The sequence below is a fragment of the Oncorhynchus masou genome, chromosome 7 (genome assembly GCF_036934945.1).
Source record: "Oncorhynchus masou masou isolate Uvic2021 chromosome 7, UVic_Omas_1.1, whole genome shotgun sequence".
In the NCBI taxonomy this organism is placed as follows: domain Eukaryota; kingdom Metazoa; phylum Chordata; class Actinopteri; order Salmoniformes; family Salmonidae; genus Oncorhynchus; species Oncorhynchus masou.
In genome coordinates this window covers 13,756,923-13,774,422 of record NC_088218.1, presented here as the reverse complement: position 1 = coordinate 13,774,422, position 17,500 = coordinate 13,756,923, and the positions used below count along the sequence as shown (strand labels likewise).

At 46.2% G+C, this 17,500-nt stretch overlaps 1 pseudogene; it reads right to left on the bottom strand.

Moving 5' to 3' along the window:
• Positions 1-17,500, bottom strand: part of LOC135542977 (tensin-1-like) — a 168,784-nt pseudogene that overhangs the window by 45,063 nt on the left and 106,221 nt on the right.

The following is a 17,500-nucleotide window of genomic DNA, read 5'->3' as shown; positions in this document are numbered from 1 at the left end:
CTGTCCAACCAAAATCATAGAGACCCAGAAAACCTGAGTCCACGCCTTCACTATGGTGAATCACTAAAACAATACAGAAACACACTACAGAAAAAGAAGGAACAGCACGTCAGAAATCAGTTCAATGTAATTGAAGAATCCATAGAATCGAACCACTTCTGGGAAAATTGGAAAACTCTAAACAAACAACAACACAAAGGGTTATCTATCCAAAATGGAGATATATGGATAAACCACTTCGCCAATATTTTTGGCTCTATAACAAAGAACAAACAGCAAAAGCATATACACTACTGTTCAAAAGTTTGGGGTCACTTAGAAATGTCCTTGTTTTTGAAAGAAAAGCAAATCATTTTTTGTCCATTAAAATAACATCACATTTATCAGAAATACAGTGTAGACATTGTTAATGTTGTAAATGACTATTGTAGCTCCAAATGGCTGATTTGTTATGGAATATTTACATAGGCGTACAGAGGCCCATTATCAGCAACCATCACTCCTGTGTTCCAATGGCACATTGTGTTAGCTAATCCAAGTTTATAATTTTAAAAGTCTAATTGATCATTAGAAAACCCTTTTGCAATTATGTTAGCACAGCTTGTGTGAAATGAAGGCTATTCCATTCGAGAAATTTCCAAGAAACTGAAGATCTCGTATAAAGCTGTGTACTATTTCCACAGAACAGCACAAACGGGCTCTAACCAGAATAGAGGGAATAGAGGGAGTGGGAGGCCCTGGTGCACAACTGAGGAAGCGGACAAGTACATTAGAGTGTCTAGTTTGACAAACAGACGCCTCACAAGTCCTCAACTGGCAGCTTCATTAAATAGTACCCGCAAAACACCAGTCTCAATGTCAACAGTGAAGAAGCGACTCCAGGATGCTGGCCTTCTAGGTAAAACACCAAATAATGCATGCACATCAGAATATTTGTATTTATTTAACTGGTGGCTATTCAGTTAAGAACAAATTCTTATTTACAATGACGGCCTATACTGGCCAAACCCGGACGACACAGGACCAATTATGCTGCGCCCTATGGGCCTCTCAATCACAGCCAGTTGTGAGACAGTCTGGATTTGAACCAGGGTGTCTGTAGTGACGCATCAAGCACTGAGATGCAGTGCCTTAGCCCTCTATGCCACCCAGGAGCCCAATTAGGCAGATACCTTCTAATTATCAAAATCCAGAAAAGAGCTGTTAAATTCTACAACCACTTAAAAGGAAGCGATTCCCAAACCTTCCATAACAAAGCCATCACCTACAGAGAACTGAACCTGGAGAAGAGCCCCCTAAGAAAGCTGGTCCTGGGGCTCTGTTGACGAACACAAACAGATCTCACAGAGCCGCAGGACAGCAGCACAATTAGACCCAACCAAATCATGAGAAAACAAAAAGATCATTACTTGACACATTGGAAGAATATACAAAAAAACAGAGGAAACTAGAATGTATTTGGCCCTAAACAGAGAGTACACAGTGGCAGAATACCTGACCACTGTGACTGACCCAAAATTAAGGAAATCTCTGCGTATGTACAGACTCAGTGAGCATAGCCTTGCTATTGAGAAAGGATGCCGAAGGCAGACCTGGCTCTCAAGAGAAGACAGGCAATGTGCACACTGCCAACAAAATGGGGTGGAAACTGAGCTGCACTTCCTAACCTCCTGCCAAATGTATGACCATATTAGAAACATATTTCCCTCAGATTACACAGATCCACAAAAAAATGTAAAACAAATAAACTCACATATCTATTGGGTAAAATACCACAGTATGCAATCACAGCAGGAAGATTTGTGACCTGTTGCCACAAGAAACACCATTGTAAATACAACCCATATTTATGTTTACAACACTGTATATAGATATACTATGACATTTGAAATGTCTTTATTCTTTGGAACTTTTGTGAGAGTAATGTTTTCACTTTTGGAAATGTAAACATATCTTTCCCATGCCAATAAAGCCCTTAAATCGAATTGAAGAGAGAGAGAGAGAGAGAGAGAGAAGAGAGAGAGAGAGAGAGAGAGAGAATTTTAAAAAAAAAAAAATTATTTCACCTTTATTTAACCAGGTAGGCTAATTGCGAACAAGTTCTCATTTGCAACTGCGACCTGGCCAAGATAAAGCATAGTAATTTGACACATACAACACAAGAGTTACACATGGAATAAACAAAACATAGTCAATAATACAGTAATATAATGATATTGATAATGATATAATATAATGATAACCAACAACGATGAGACAGCCTACAGGGAGGAGGTGAGGGCCTTCGGAGTGTGGTGTCAGGACAATAACCTCACACTCAACGTCAACAAAACTAAGGAGATGATTGTGGACACCCCAACAGCAGAGGGAACACCCCACTATCCACATCAATGGAACAGTAGTGGAGAGGGTAGTAAGTTTTAAGTTCCTCGGCATACACATCACAGACAAACTGAATTGGTCCAACCACACAGACAGCATCGTGAAGAAGGCGCAGCAGCGCCTCTTCAACCTCAGGAGGCTGAAGAAATTCGGCTTGTCACCAAAAACACTCACAAACTTCTACAGATGCACAATCGAGAGCATCCTGGCGGGCTGTATCACCGCCTGGTACGGCAACTGCTCCGCCCACAACCGTAAGGCTCTCCAGAGGGTAGTGAGGTCTGCACAACGTATCACCGGGGGCAAACTACCTGCCCTCCAGGACACCTACACCACCCGATGTTACAGGAAGGCCATAAAGATCATCAAGGACAACAACCACCCAAGCCACTGCCTGTTCACCCCGCTATCATCCAGAAGGCGAGGTCAGTACAGGTGCATCAAAGCTGGGACCGAGAGACTGAAAAACAGCTTCTAAACAGCAACCACTAACATTGAGTGGCTGCTGCCAACACACTGACTCAACTCCAGCCACTTCAATAATGGGAATTGATGGGAAAGGATGTAAAATATATCACTAGCCACTTTAAACAATGCTACCTAATATAATGTTTACATACACCACATTATTCATCTCATATGTATACATATATACTGTACTCTATCATCTACTGCATCCTTATGTAATACATGTATCACTAGTCACTTTAACTATGCCACTTTGTTTACATACTCATCTCATATGTATATACTGTACTCGATACCATCTACTGTATCTTGCCTATGCTGCTCTGCACCATCACTCATTCATATCTTTATGTACATATTCTTTATCCCCTTACACTGTGTATAAGATATTAGTTTTGGAATTGTTAGTTAGTTTACTTGTTGGTTATTACTGCATTGTCGGAACTGGAAGCACAAACATTTCGCTACACTCTTTAACATCGGCTATCCTTGTGTATGTGACAAATAAAATTTGATTTGATTTGATTTATTGAGAGAGAGTGAGAGATACAACCCATATTTATGCTTATTTATTTTCTCTTGTGTACTTTAACCATTTGTACATTGTTACAACACTGTGTATATATATATATGCGGGATTATTTATATGTAACCTTCCTTGTTATATGGCTATATATAATGACATTTGTAATGTCTTTATTCTTTTGAAACTTCTGTATGTGTAATGTCTACTGTTAATTTTGATTGTTTATTTCACTTTGGTATATTATCTGCCTCACTTGCTTTGGCAATGTTAACACATTGTAACCCCTTGAATTGAATTGAATTGAGAGAGAGAGAGAGAGAAAGAGAGAAAGAGAGAAAGAGAGAGAGGGAGAGAGATTTCAGAGAGAGAGAGACAGACACAGAGGACACAGAGAGACACAGAGAGACACAGAGACACGGAGAGACACAGAGAGAGTTGTCACGAGTCCGATTTCGAGGTGGTTCCTTTCCTCTGGCGGGTGGCGCTGTTAGTGCCTGGCCTATTAGCTGCCACTGATTGTCTTTCCTCCCCCTCCTTGTATGTTTAGTGGTAGCACCTGTTTATGTTTAATTAGTTTGCCTTTATTAGACAGCTGGCCCGCACGGTTGTTATGCGGGATTATTTCAGTGTAACCTTCGGCTCTGTTGTAGAGGTACGTGTTAGTGCCTGGTCGTGATTTTTTCCGTTGTACATTTTGATTCCCTGTGTTTGGGAACATAATTATTGTGAGCACCCTGTGGTGCGTTGGTGCTATTAAAGACGCACAGCATTGAACTCTCTGTCTCCTGCATTTGACTCCACACCCACGACACCCGGAGCATTACAGAAAAATTGATCCTGTGGTTGAGGAATGTATTGTGGTGGAATATGAAAAAGTCAACCTTCAACAGTTACAGTATATGAACCTACTGTAAGGCCACTAAGGGCTCTAAGGCCAACACAACACATCACAACATACAGTACAACCACAACACCTGTACATGATGACAAAATATGTGCTTCTTACCAAAATGTCTCCCTTTAGGAGCAGGCCAGGTTCAATGGTGATGCAGATACTGGTGTGACTGTCCCCTTGTACGTTACTGTGGAAATAATTCAGATGAAAACCATTATAAACACTTTAAAACAGTTTTGGTCTTCTTCTTAAGAGCCTGTCGCAAATCAGTTATCAAAAGTCAGATTGTAAATGGATGGGTGTGTGTGTGTGTGTGTGTGTGTGTGTGTGTGTGTGTGTGTGTGTGTGTGTGTGTGTGTGTGTGTGTGTGTGTGTGTGTGTGTGTGTGTGTGTGTGTGTGTGTGTGTGTGTGTGTGTGTTTCTGTGTGGTGTTGTTTTGGTCGTGAGGACCCTGGATGGAGAAGGTAGGTCAGTGAGGTGGGGTTACGGTATCCCTCCCTGTACACATAGAACCCTAGAGCTGTGTCACTGACAATCTATCTGCCTGCCTGCCCCACCAGCACACACTGACACACATCTCTCTCTCTCTCTCTCTCTCTCTCTCTCTCTCTCTCTCTCTCTCTCTCTCTCTCTCTCTCTCTCTCTCTCTCTCTCTCTCTCTCTCTCTCTCTCTCTCTCTCTCTCTCTCTCTCTCTCTCTCTCTCTCACACACACACACACACACACACACACACACACACACACACACACACTGACACACACACACACACACACACACACACACACACTGACACACACGCACACACACAAACAGATGGAGATTATCAAGGCTAATCTCTTAACAAGAGGTGACAGGCTTGAAAGTACTGTGGACTGAGAGGGAGAGAAGGAAAGAGGGATAGAGTGACAGAATCTGAGAGGAGAGAAAACAAGCCCCCTGAAAGACAAATCAACCCACAATGCAACAGACAAAAACTAAAGAAACATACTATATCCCTGACGTGTAGACTGGCTGCATCGCCTGGTAAATCTTCAGGAAAGGACGACAGCCTGCGAGGGAAGAAAAGAAGAAAAGAAGAAAAAGTATTCCAAAATGAAACAATTATTTATACTCATTGAATGAAAGGCATTGAAGAAAAAAAAATGAATCATTTATAATCTCTAATAATGAAATAAAGGCTATCCTGTTGCAGACTCACCTCCTTTGGACTCGAAGTTGGGGATGCCGTGCATGATGACATGGTGCAGGAACAGAGGCTTGTTGTTAATCTTGATGTGGCCAGAGAGCAGACCACTGAAGTAACGCACATACCTACACACATCCACACAACACAGTCACAGTGTGAAACAGAGGGACTATCCTTCAATGTCATGCACCATGAGTCTGGCAAGCAAGACTAGCAAGCACGCCCCATCTACTATCAAAGAGGCTTCGCACACTATGGAGATGTCAGAGTGAATTGGAGTGTATGAGCACCAGGCCGCTCTGCCTGCCAGGCAGAGGAATGTTGTGTTGTGTTGGTGAGCTCTGCCTGCCAGGCAGGGGAATGGTGTTGGTAAGCTCTGCCTGCCAATGTTGTGTTGGTGACCTCTGCTCTGCCTGCCAGGCAGGGGAATGTTGTGTTGGTGAGCTCTGCCAGTCATGTAGGGGAATGTTGTGTTGGTGAGCTCTGCCTGCCAGGAAGGGGAATGTTGTGTTGTGTTGGTGAGCTCTGCCTGCCAGGCAGGGGAATGTTGTGTTGTGTTGGTGAGCTCTGCTTGCCAGGAAGGGGAATGTTGTGTTGTGTTGGTGAGCTCTGCCTGCCAGGCAGGGAATGTTGTGTTGTGTTGGTGAGCTCTGCCAGGCAGGGAATGCTCTGCCTGCCAGGCAGGGGAATGTTGTGTTGTGTTGGTGAGCTCTGCCTGCCAGGCAGGGAATGTTGTGTTGTGTTGGTGAGCTCTGCCTGCCAGGCAGGGAATGTTGTGTTGTGTTGGTGAGCTCTGCCTGCCAGGCAGGGGAATGTTGTGTTGGTAAGCTCTGCCTGCCAGGCAGGGGAATGTTGTGTTGTGTTGGTGAGCTCTGCCTGCCAGGCAGGGGAATGTTGTGTTGTGTTGGTGAGCTCTGCCTGCCAGGCAGTGGAATGTTGTGTTGTGTTGGTGAGCTCTGCCTGCCAGGCAGGGGAATGTTGTGTTGTGTTGGTGAGCTCTGCCTGCCAGGCAGGGGAATGTTGTGTTGTGTTGGTGAGCTCTGCCTGCCAGGCAGGGGACTGTTGTGTTGTGTTGGTGAGCTCTGCCTGCCAGGCAGGGGAATGTTGTGTTGTGTTGGTGAGTTCTGCCTGCCAGGCAGGGGAATGTTGTGTTGTGTTTGTGAGCTCTGCCTGCCAGGCAGGGGAATGTTGTGTTGTGTTGGTGAGCTCTGCCTGCCAGGCAGGGGAATGTTGTGTTGTGTTGGTGAGTTCTGCCTGCCAGGCAGGGGAATGTTGTGTTGTGTTGGTGAGCTCTGCCTGCCAGGCAGGGGAATGTTGTGTTGTGTTGGTGAGCTCTGCCTGCCAGGCAGAGGAATGTTGTGTTGTGTTTGTGTTGGTGATCTGCTTGTGTTGTGTTGGTGAGCTCTGCCTGCCAGGCAGGGGAATGTTGTGTTGTGTTGGTGAGCTCTGCCTGCCTGGCAGGGGAATGTTGTGTTGTGTTGGTGAGCTCTGCCTGCCAGGCAGGGAATGTTGTGTTGTGTTGGTGAGCTCTGCCTGCCAGGCAGGGAATGTTGTGTTGTGTTGGTGAGCTCTGCCTGCCAGGCAGGCAGGGTTGTGTTGGTGAGCTCTGCCTGCCATGTTGTGTTGTGTTGGTGAGTTCTGCCTGCCAGGCAGGGAAGGCAGGGGAATGTTGTGTTGTGTTGGTGAGCTCTGCCTGCCAGGCAGGGAATGTTGTGTTGTGTTGGTGAGCTCTGCCTGCCAGGCAGGGAATGTTGTGTTGTGTTGGTGAGCTCTGCCTGCCAGGCAGGGGAATGTTGTGTTGTGGTGGTGAGCTCTGCCTGCCAGGCAGGGGAATGTTGTGTTGTGTTGGTGAGCTCTGCCAGGCAGGGGAATGTTGTGTTGTGTTGGTGAGCTGCCTGCCAGGCAGGGGAATGTTGTGTTGTGTTGGTGAGTTCTGCCTGCCAGGCAGGGGAATGTTGTGTTGTGTTGGTGAGCTCTGCCTGCCAGGCAGGGGAATGTTGTGTTGTGTTGGTGAGCTCTGCCTGCCAGGCTGTTGTGTTGTGTTGGTAAGCTCTGCCTGCCAGGCAGGTTATGTTGTGTTGGTGAGCTCTGCCTGCCAGGCAGGGGAATGTTGTGTTGGTGAGCTCTGCCTGCCAGGCAGGGGAATGTTGTGTTGGTGAGCTCTGCCTGCCAATGTTGTGTTGTGTTGGTGAGCTCTGCCTGCCAGGCAGGGGAATGTTGTGTTGTGTTGGTGAGCTCTGCCTGCCAGGCAGGGAATGTTGTGTTGTGTTGGTGAGCTCTGCCTGCCAGGCAGGGGAATGTTGTGTTGTGTTGGTGAGTTCTGCCTGCCAGGCAGGTTGTGTTGGTAAGCTCTGCCTGCCAGGCAGGGGAATGTTGTGTTGGTGAGCAGGGGAATGTTGTGTTGTGTTGGTGAGTTCTGCCTGCCAGGCAGGGGAATGCTTGTGTTGTGTTGGTGAGCTCTGCCTGCCAGGCAGCCTGTTAATGATACTAATGATGATCATGCAGAGTGTGACTTCTGTTCCAGAGGTGGCCCATCTCCCCACCACCCCTTTGCTCCCCCAGGCAGCTCCGCTGGCAGCCGCCAGGCATGGTTCGTTGTCTCCCAAATGAAATTAGGTCGGAGCAGGAAGCAATCACAGACCAGCTGGGTTGTGTAAGGGAATAGCTCCCTGTTTAACAGCGGGAAGTCACGCCGGAAAACACTGGCCACACAGATTCTGACATATTACAGTTACTACTGTACAGAGATATATATATATATATATATATATATATATATCACAGACCAGCTATATACATATTACAGTTATACTGTATATATATATATATATATATATATATATATATAATGTTGGGCTGCCACAGAGATCAAGTCTGGACAACCATCCACCATTTTGGCTCAGAACATTCCACTCAAGGATCTAACCTAGATTCTAATCTAGAGTGGACTTTCCTCACAAGAATGGTGATGATGATTTGATAGTAGTGCGTTTCTACGGCAGCGTAGCAGTGCTGAGATCCACCCCCCCTCCCAATGTTAATGTCACACATGCCAGACCATAATAAGTTCAGACTGCGGGGAACTGGCTGAGGGATAATTATATCTGAGTAAGGAAACAGCAGCTGGTCAGAGGCCTAGTGCTGCTACTGCTGCTGTTGCCTGCTGGATACACCTGGGTTTCCCTTATCTGCCACAAACTATGGATCCCAGATCAGTTTGTATTTACTCAGTAATGACCTATGGCTAGGACTGGATCTGACCCTAAATCAGTTCTAAGCGCCACCAAGAGTTCCCTTACAAAGCCACCTATTCAGCATGCCAGATCACTGAGGAGGGGAGGAAGGAACGATGGATAGTAGTGTCAGAATGAACTCTGAAAACCATGTAACCTTTCAGCGCTCAGTGGAATCCTGGAGAATACAAAAAGCTGCTAGGCTTTCCAAAAATATTATTCCTCAATTATGTCAATTAGGCTTCATTGGGAGGATTAAGGGAACAAAAAGACAGAGGTATTTCCTGTTTGGGACGCACTGGGAGCGAGGGACTGAGGAGAGGAGGATAGCCTTTGAAACAGTGAGAGTTACACCAGGTCATCCATTGACTGGATTCCACTCTGAGAAGTCACGCCCATCCCTTTACCCTTGTTGACTTCTTCAATGAACAGAATGAAGGATACACATTCTAAGAATGGAATCCAGCCGGTTGCTCTCACCAAGGGATCAAACTCATCCAGCCTATAGGAAGTTGTAGAGTGCAAAAACAAGAAGTGAGCTATTAAGTGGTAACTGACCTTCTCTGCGACGGTTGACCCACAGGAAGTGCTTTGTCTTCGTAGAAGCGCCTCATGGCGAACCTGTCCAGTGCCTGGTCAGCACTGAAGACCACAGGAGAGACAAAGGTCATGATCAGCTCTTCTTCACTGAACACATACAATATACTACACAATAAGTTTGCCCTGGAATGACCCTGAAAAGTGTCTTCTTGTCTTCTCCTTAAAAACATCATTAATCGACCGTGTCCCTTAAGAAGTGTCCTTAATCTACAGCTTTTCATCTTTTTCCATCCCCACAATGCTACATTATCCCATTATTATTATCTGATCAATGTACAGATGTAGGATCTTAATTTGATCACCCTGTTGCAGGAAAACTTTCCTGAAATGCAAGAAATGTTTAACTTATAGTGTATTTTAGATTAAAAAGTATTCTGAAGTTCAAAAATGTCCATGAATTATAATCCACATAATAATTCAATAATTTTGCCCTTTCTTATTCCTTAGTGAAAGTGTAAGATTGTAAGTCCCATCCCCCACCCTGAAACATCTGTAGTCTTTACAGGGTATGACATATGTACAGTAAATGTTCCTCGTTATTGACCAAAAATACACAAGAGCCTGAGCAGAATGTTTTGGCATAACAACCACATCGGTGTTTAATTTGAGGCCCGATCCCGATTCCCTTTGGCCTATCTATCTGTTACAGATCTACGTGCTTGTCCTGACATCACCCCACGTTTTTGTCTATGACTTGACCGACAGTTTACTTCCTGAATTGACTGCATTCAATTCAAATTGACCCCAACACTGATAGACATCTAAAATTAAACGTATAGAATGGACAAATGTCTGTTTGTCTTCAGCTGGAAATATCTGGGAACTTTAAGGGTGTACGGCACTTCAACAGGGTGGTGATATTGAATGAATACATTGTTCCATGTTGACTAATAACAAACAGGGTACATGAGGTCAGCTTGTCTGCAGTCAGAAGTCTCTGGTACATGGCTGATATGTTGACTAATAACAAACAGGGTACATGAGGTCAGCTTGTCTGCAGTCAGAAGTCTCTGGTACCTGGCTGATATGTTGACTAATAACAAACAAGGTACATGAGGTCAGTTTGTCTGCAGTCAAAAGTCTCTGGTACCTGGCTGATATGTTGACTAATAACAAACAGGGTACATGAGGTCAGTTTGTCTGCAGTCAGAAGTCTCTGGTACCTGGCTGATATGTTGACTAATAACAAACAGGGTACATGAGGTCAGTTTGTCTGCAGTCAGAAGTCTCTGGTACCTGGCTGATATGTTGACTAATAACAAACAGGGTACATGAGGTCAGTTTGTCTGCAGTCAGAAGTCTGGTACCTGGCTGATATGTTGACTAATAACAAACAGGGTACATGAGGTCAGTTTGTCTGCAGTCAGAAGTCTCTGGTACCTGGCTGATATGTTGACTAATAACAAACAGGGTACATGAGGTCAGTTTGTCTGCAGTCAGAAGTCTGGTACCTGGCTGATATGTTGACTAATAACAAACAGGGTACATGAGGTCAGTTTGTCTGCAGTCAGAAGTCTCTGGTACCTGGCTGATATGTTGACTAATAACAAACAGGGTACATGAGGTCAGTTTGTCTGCAGTCAGAAGTCTCTGGTACCTGGCTGATATGTTGACTAATAACAAACAGGGTACATGAGGTCAGTTTGTCTGCAGTCAGAAGTCTGGTACCTGGCTGATATGTTGACTAATAACAAACAGGGTACATGAGGTCAGTTTGTCTGCAGTCAGAAGTCTGGTACCTGGCTGATATGTTGACTAATAACAAACAGGGTACATGAGGTCAGCTTGTCTGCAGTCAGAAGTCTCTGGTACCTGGCTGATATGTTGACTAATAACAAACAGGGTACATGAGGTCAGCTTGTCTGCAGTCAGAAGTCTCTGGTACCTGGCTGATATGTTGACTAATAACAAACAGGGTACATGAGGTCAGTTTGTCTGCAGTCAGAAGTCTCTGGTACCTGGCTGATATGTTGACTAATAACAAACAGGGTACATGAGGTCAGTTTGTCTGCAGTCAGAAGTCTCTGGTACCTGGCTGATATGTTGACTAATAACAAACAGGGTACATGAGGTCAGTTTGTCTGCAGTCAGAAGTCTCTGGTACCTGGCTGATATGTTGACTAATAACAAACAGGGTACATGAGGTCAGTTTGTCTGCAGTCAGAAGTCTCTGGTACCTGGCTGATATGTTGACTAATAACAAACAGGGTACATGAGGTCAGTTTGTCTGCAGTCAGAAGTCTCTGGTACCTGGCTGATATGTTGACTAATAACAAACAGGGTACATGACTAATAACAAACATCAGTTTGTCTGCAGTCAGAAGTCTCTGGTACCTGGCTGATATGTTGACTAATAACAAACAGGGTACATGAGGTCAGTTTGTCTGCAGTCAGAAGTCTCTGGTACCTGGCTGATATGTTGACTAATAACAAACAGGGTACATGAGGTCAGTTTGTCTGCAGTCAGAAGTCTCTGGACCTGGCTGATATGTTGACTAATAACAAACAGGGTACATGAGGTCAGTTTGTCTGCAGTCAGAAGTCTCTGGTACCTGGCTGATATGTTGACTGAACAAACAATGGAGGGAGAGAGAGGGAGGGGGACAGAGAGAGAGGGGGAGGGGGAGAGATGAGGGAGATAGGGGAGAGGGAGGAGAGGGAGGAGAGAGGAGGGAAGAGGGAGGGGGAGGGGAGGGGGAGAGAGAGGGGAGGGAGAGGGGTGGGGGGGAGGGAGGGAGGGAGAGGGAGGGAGAGAGAGAGAGAGGGAATAATGAGGTGTAGAGAGAGGGAGAGGAGAGGGGAGAGAGGGGGAGGGGATGAGAGAGAGGGAGAGGAGGGGGAGGAGGGAGAGAGGGAGAGGGGGAGAGAGAGGGAGGGAGAGGGGGAGAGGGAGGGGAGGGAGTGGGGGAGGGAGAGAGAGGGGAGAGGGAAGGGAGGGAGAGGGGGAGAGAGAGGGAGGGAGAGAGGAGGGGAGGGGGAGGAGGGAGGGAGAGGGGGATGAGAGAGGGAGAGAGAGGGGGAGGAATGGAGAGACTTATCAGGGGAGAGAGGGAGGGGGAGAGGGGAGAGGGGGAGGGGGAGGGGAGAGGGAGAGAGAGTTTTTCAGAGGGGAGAGGGAGAGAAAGGGGTAGGGGAGAGGGGGTAGGGGGAAGAGAGGGGTGGAAGGGGGAGAGAGAACAGAGAGAGGGAGATATACTTTTTGAGAAAGAATACAAGGCTATTTTTAGTTACACACTTGAAAGCTGAATAATGTTTGTACCTGCAGTGTAGACATGTAAGTGCTGAACGGTGAGTTAGATTTGAGTGACCAGGCTATTTTCAAGCCAAACTGTCACAGATGGAATGTGATCAAACTGCCTGGTTCCATTTATCACAATGACATTGTTTGTGGTCAAATTCAACTGAAGATATAAATGCACCACTACCGGAGAAACCTTTGACCTCAACTCTGAAACAGCAAGTGGAACATTTCTGACTGGGGCGATAACAAATAGCATTGAATCAAATGAGGCGTTTCTGAATGGAAGCAGTTCTTCCATCTTGACCAAAAGCTTCAATTTCAGGACCAGGGGAAAATAAGTGTTGGTAACCATGGGGATGCTCTGTTTGCTACCACTTGTTGTACATATTGAATAAAATGTTCCCCCACAGACTTATCAAGTTACTACTCACTATTCAGCTACATTGACTCAAAGTCTTTAACACGGATTGATAGAGACTTAGATGAAGTTTTTAAAGTCGTGTTTTGGGGAGTTACTGTTGTTGACATTGGATCATTCATGACAAGTTGTATGATGAATCATTGGGCCTGAGAGGTTGGGGGAGGAGGATGTGCTGCCAAAACACAGGCAGCAGCAGCAACAGCCTCTATTAGAATCAAATGACTCTCATGTTCACTGGATTTCTTTGTGATATACGGCTTCAGTCTAACAGTCTGCTTAAGGACCATTTAAGTGTTTAACCAGTAATACTAGAATATGGAGGACTTGTTTTCCAACTACAAGACAGCTTGATTATCCCACTTTGTCCAATGAGGTACAGGGAGACAGTTTGGTGTTTTACCTCCTTACCAATGAGGATGGAGGACATACAGAGTAAAGTATTCATAGGGGACTTTCTCCCTGGGGCCTGGCTGTCTCCTTTCATACTCTTCAAACAGAGAGCACCCTCTACTGTCCTGAACACAGTGGACCACAGCATACTGTAACACTCCCTGGAAGAAACCCTTCCTTCCTCCCTTCCCTGGAGTGATCAGTGATCTGTAAGACCACGGGACCCTGTTCCAATACCCTACCCTGACTATGTATCCCTTCCCTTCCTCCTCCCTTCCCTGGAGTGATCAGTGATCTGTAAGACCACGGGACCCTGTTCCAATACCCTGACTATGTATCCTTCCTTCCTCCCTTCCCTGGAGTGATCAGAGATCTGTAAGACCACGGGACCCTGTTCCAATACCCTGACTATGTATCCTTCCTTCCTCCCTTCCCTGGAGTGATCAGAGATCTGTAAGACCACGGGACCCTGTTCAAATACCCTGACTATGTATCCTTCCTTCCTCCCTTCCCTGGAGTGATCAGAGATCTGTAAGACCACGGGACCCTGTTCCAATACCCTGACTATGTATCCTTCCTTCCTCCCTTCCCTGGAGTGATCAGAGATCTGTAAGACCACGGGACCCTGTTCAAATACCCTGACTATGTATCCTTCCTTCCTCCCTTCCCTGGAGTGATCAGAGATCTGTAAGACCACGGGACCCTGTTCCAATACCCTGACTATGTATCCTTCCTTCCTCCCTTCCCTGGAGTGATCAGTGATCTGTAAGACCACGGGACCCTGTTCCAATACCCTGACTATGTATCCCTCCTTCCTTCCCTGGAGTGCTGTGTCTGACCACCTACCTTGTTGTGAAGCACCACTACATTGTGTTGGTCAGCGTTGAGCCAGGTGTCCATGGCCTTGCACATGCTGCAGATCTTATCCAGGGCAGGAGCATAATGGTCTGGCCAGCCAAACTCCAGCACCTACAGGGGGCCACACAGACCACTATCACATGTGTGTGTGTGTGTGCGTGCGTGCATTCGTGCGTGTGTATTTGTGTGTGTATACCTTGTGGTTAAGCTTGGTGATGTCATTTCTCCGCTCGCTTAGGTTGAGGAGCTGAAATCACAAAACCCACACCAATAAGAATGAGAACGATTCCAGGAAACAGTTGTACATCAGCAACAGGACGTGACAGGGTGCATGAAAAGCCACGACACCAACAGACAGGCCTGGTAGTGAGGTAGAGCAGTGGCAGGACAGGGGTCTCACCAGATAGTGTTCCCCGTGTTTGGAGGCCAGCATGGAGGCCACCTCCTTGATGTTGGAGGTGTAGGCCCTGTTCAAATGCGCTCCTCCGCTCCGCTGGGGAAGGAGACAGAGATGATCCTCTCGGTGATGTACACCAGGTCCACCTCATAGTTCTCATCCATGGCCTGCAGCAGACTGACACTCCTGGGGAGAGGAGAGAGGAGAGAGGGGAAGAGGACAGATAGTTAGATATGTGATGTATACTAGGTCCACCTCATAGTTCTCATCCATGGCCTGCAGCAGACTGACACTCCTGGGGAGAGGATTCGAGAGTGTAGGATACCTTGTGGTTAAGAGGGAGAGGGAGATCAAAGAGAGAGGAGAGAGGAGAGGGAGAGAGAGGAGAGTTAGGTGAGAGGGGGAGAGAAGAGAGGAGAGAGGGAGAGAGGAGAGGAGAGGGAGGAGACAGATAGTTAGATATGTGATGTATACTAGGTCCACCTCATAGTTCTCATCCATGGCCTGCAGCAGACTGACACTACTGGGGAGAGGAGAGGAGAGAGGAGAGAGGAGAGAGGGGAGAGAGGAGAGGAGAGAGGAGAGAGGAGAGAGAGGGAGAGAGGGGAGAGAGGGAGTTAGATATGGATGTATACTAGGTCCACCTCATAGTTCTCATCCATGGCCTGCAGAGACTGACACTCCTGGGGAGAGGAGGGAGAGAGGAGAGGGAGAGAGGGAGAGGAGGAGAGGGAGAGAGGGGGAGGGAGAGGAGAGAGGAGAGGAGAGAGAGAGAGAGGAGAGGGGAGAGGAGAGAGGGATGAGGGAGAGGAGAGAGGAGAGAGGAGAGAGGAGAGAGGAGGAGATGAGAAGAGAGAGGTGATGAGGGGAGAGGAGAGAGGAGAGAGGAGAGAGGAGAGAGGAGGAGATAAGAAGAGAGAGGAGATGAGGGGAGAGGAGAAGGGAGGAGGGGATAGATAGTTGGAGAGGTGATGTACACCAGGGCCACCACATAGTCCTCCTCCAGTACTGAGTGCTGAGTACTGATCTAGGATCAGCTTCTCCCTGTCCATATAACCTTGCTCCCTATGATCTAAAAGGTCAAACTGATCCGAGATCACCACTGCTACTCTGTATGAATATGGCCCCTGATATCTTACAGGGTTTGTACATCAGCACTTGTCTGTGAAGCTCTTCCTTGGTGGCTCTTGTGTGTGGTATCTATTATCTAGCATATCTTAGATGTATGAGTCTTCAGTACTGACAAACCAATGTGATTTATGTCTATGGTAATTGGACGTGGCGTCACATGATATCACACATGTTTTCAAAAACATCTTCAATCCTAGTTTTTCAGTTCAGAAGAAAGTGTTCTGGAATGATCCAAGCGGGTATTGCGCAATCATTCTGATCAGCTCCCCAAATCCCGACTCCCAGTTGGCTGTTAGATGGGAAACGTAGCTGGAGAAACAGGCATGGTTGTCACAGTTGTCACAGTGATCTGACAGGATAGAGGATAGAATAGAATACATCCTGATAAGGTTTTGATAGGCCTGTGTCCATGGATTTCAGTGTGTGTTGAGCGCTTGGGGAACCAATGAAACGAAATGTGAGGTCAGAGAAACAGGTGTAAACATGGGCGTATACTGCAGTAGGTGAGGAATAGTGACAGCTTGGATAGTGAGGGAAAGACAGTGGTCTCTCTTACCGTGATGGCCTTCGTCTAGTCTGCTCACTCTTACAGGACCTTGGGGTTCCCTACAGAGAACACAGAGAAGATAGAGCACACACTCAGTCTCCTTCATCAACTTGGCATTGTTTGTGTTTGACGTAGGTGTGCGAGTGAGTGTAATACACGACTGCATTGTAAATTCCACATTAAAGCACACTGCATCTGGTCTTCTACTATATCAAATCCAAACACAACTGGATGGAATTTAGCCATGAGGAGATGCGTCCATTGCGTTGAAATAACATGATATCCCTGGACTACTTGTACCCAGTGTCCCCATCCTCAGTCTAACTATAGAGAGAAAAGCAGTGGAGAATATCGAGGAGGCTGCGGCGCTGAGCACGAACACATATTTCATTTCAACAACGAGAGTGATTAGCAGTAGACAATAGATCACAGTGTTCAGACACAAAGTGCTGTGTTCTAAAATACAGTGCCTTGCGAAAGTATTTGGCCCCCTTGAACTTTGCGACATTTTGCCACATGTCAGGCTTCAAACATAAAGATATAAAACTGTATTTTTTTGTGAAGAATCAACAACAAGTGGGACACAATCATGAAGTGGAACGACATTTATTGGATATTTCAAACTTTTTTAACAAATCAAGAACTGAAAAATTGGGCGTGCAAAATTATTCAGCCCCCTTAAGTTAATACTTTGTAGCACCACCTTTTGCTGCGATTACAGCTGTAAGTCGCTTGGGGTATGTCTCTATCAGTTTTGCACATCGAGAGTGAAATTTTTTCCCATTCCTCCTTGCAAAACAGCTCGAGCTCAGTGAGGTTGGATGGAGAGCATTTGTGAACAGCAGTTTTCAGTTCTTTCCACAGATTCTCGATTGGATTCAGGTCTGGACTTTGACTTGGCCATTCTAACACCTGGATATGTTCATTTTTGAACCATTCCATTGTAGATTTTGCTTTATGTTTTGGAACATTGTCTTGTTGGAAGACAAATCTCCGTCCCAGTCTCAGGTCTTTTGCAGACTCCATCAGGTTTTCTTCCAGAATGGTCCTGTATTTGGCTCCATCCATCTTCCCATCAATTGTAACCATCTTCCCTGTCCCTGCTGAAGAAAAGCAGGCCCAAACCATGATGCTGCCACCACCATGTTTGACAGTGGGGATGGTGTGTTCAGGGTGATGAGCTGTGTTGCTTTTACGCCAAACATAACGTTTTGCATTGTTGCC